This window comes from Physella acuta, unplaced genomic scaffold (assembly GCF_028476545.2).
Source record: "Physella acuta isolate Inbredline_101_S28 unplaced genomic scaffold, ASM2847654v3 ptg002292l, whole genome shotgun sequence".
Classification (NCBI taxonomy): domain Eukaryota; kingdom Metazoa; phylum Mollusca; class Gastropoda; family Physidae; genus Physella; species Physella acuta.
In genome coordinates, this window is record NW_026733790.1 from 1,049 (window position 1) to 2,500 (window position 1,452).

Genomic DNA, 1,452 nt, shown 5'->3' on the forward strand with positions numbered 1-1,452 from the left:
CTGGTTCTGGTCTTAGACTTTATATAGCAATTTACTAAGACCGACCTTAATACCCATTAATTATTTAATTAGCGCATAGTTATGGACATCCTGTATTAGGTTGGGCCCAGGGCTATCCGTAGGTACCAAGTTTATAATTTTGTGACGATTATTAGTCGAGTTATAAAATAAATAAAAAAAACTGGTTCTGGTTTGCACTACATTTCTTTCTTCTTTAACGGCGGACTCCCGGTCCAGCCCCATGGGTTACCCGTGAGCCGGGGCCTCGTTAGCCTGGACGGCTCCGATGTGACCGCGGATTGTTGTGGCCCGCCTCAGCCCGAGTCGAGATCACCCTTCCGATCGAAGGTGGACGCCATAGGGCGCCCGGGATAGCCCGGGGCGCTGTTCGTCACCCGAGCGCAGGGGCGCCGGGAGACGCCCCCGGTGAAGTTTGGCGGGTGATTCTGGTAGAGCTCCCCACCCCGATCGCAGGACACCCCTCGCCGCCCGCCCAGGTGTCGAGGTGGCCGCGGGGGAACTCGGGGCGTTTTGGCTCCCCCTTGTGCCGGAGCGGCGCCCTCGGTCCCAGAACGCCCCTGGCGGGTGATTCGCATGCCCCCTGGGGTGGGGAACGCGGGTGGGTGGTCGTAAAGCGTGTAACCGCAGTGGGGGCGGCCCCTTAGTCGGGGGCGCCAAAGTTGGCACCCCACCTGGGGCGCCCCCCGGAAGTGTGGCGCCCGCGCGAGTGAGCCCCGTAGATGCGCCCCGACACCCCCGCGCCGCCCCCCGGGTCGCGGCACCCCCGGCGCCCTCCGTGCGGGCTCCCCTCATGGGGCGGCACCCCGGTCCTCCCCGAGACTATGTACCCGATTTTTCGGTTTAACACTAGAGGTATGGGCAGAAATACGGCGGTTAAAACGGTCTGTATCTACTATTGTGGAGGTGAGTGTCGGGTGAAGCCTCTATGTGACGCTAGGATCCGCGCTCCCTCGCAGCCAGCGACATGTGCCCGATCTGACCGTGCGTGGCTCAGTCTCCCGACTAGCTTCCCGGTAAAATGCGGGCTCGGCGCGCAGGTCGCGCCAGTGAAGGTAAAAGTACGTGTCCGTAGCGTGAAGCCAGCGGCGACGCGCAGTGCTAACGCAACCAAGCAGTATTGGTGGCTCGATAAAAGTCTCGCACTGGCCCAGCCCTCGGAACGGGCGACGGGTCTGCAAAACGCAGTCGGCTCGATGCAAATCGAGAGATTTCCCGGCGACGCCGTGTTTACGGTGAAGGGGGAAATGTGAGCGGTCCGATGTGAAAAAATCCGGGAATGCCGGGATCCGTTCTCTCGCTAGAGCGTTGTCTCCCGTCCCGCGATGTGTTGTGGAAAAACGTCTCGCAAACGATAGCTATCTGGTTGATCCTGCCAGTAGTCATATGCTTGTCTCAAAGATTAAGCCATGCATGTCTAAGTTCACACTGTCC

The 1,452-nt window shown here is 59.8% G+C and overlaps 1 non-coding gene across 1 annotated transcript in view; it reads left to right on the forward strand.

The window, feature by feature from the left end:
• The first annotated feature begins 1,377 nt into the window (after window positions 1-1,377).
• The window catches only part of LOC131932844 (small subunit ribosomal RNA), a 1,846-nt gene continuing 1,771 nt past the window's right edge, over window positions 1,378-1,452 (forward strand). Inside the window, exon 1 of the ribosomal RNA XR_009384733.1 lies at window positions 1,378-1,452. This exon is cut by the window's right edge and continues 1,771 nt beyond it. This is a non-coding gene — a ribosomal RNA (small subunit ribosomal RNA).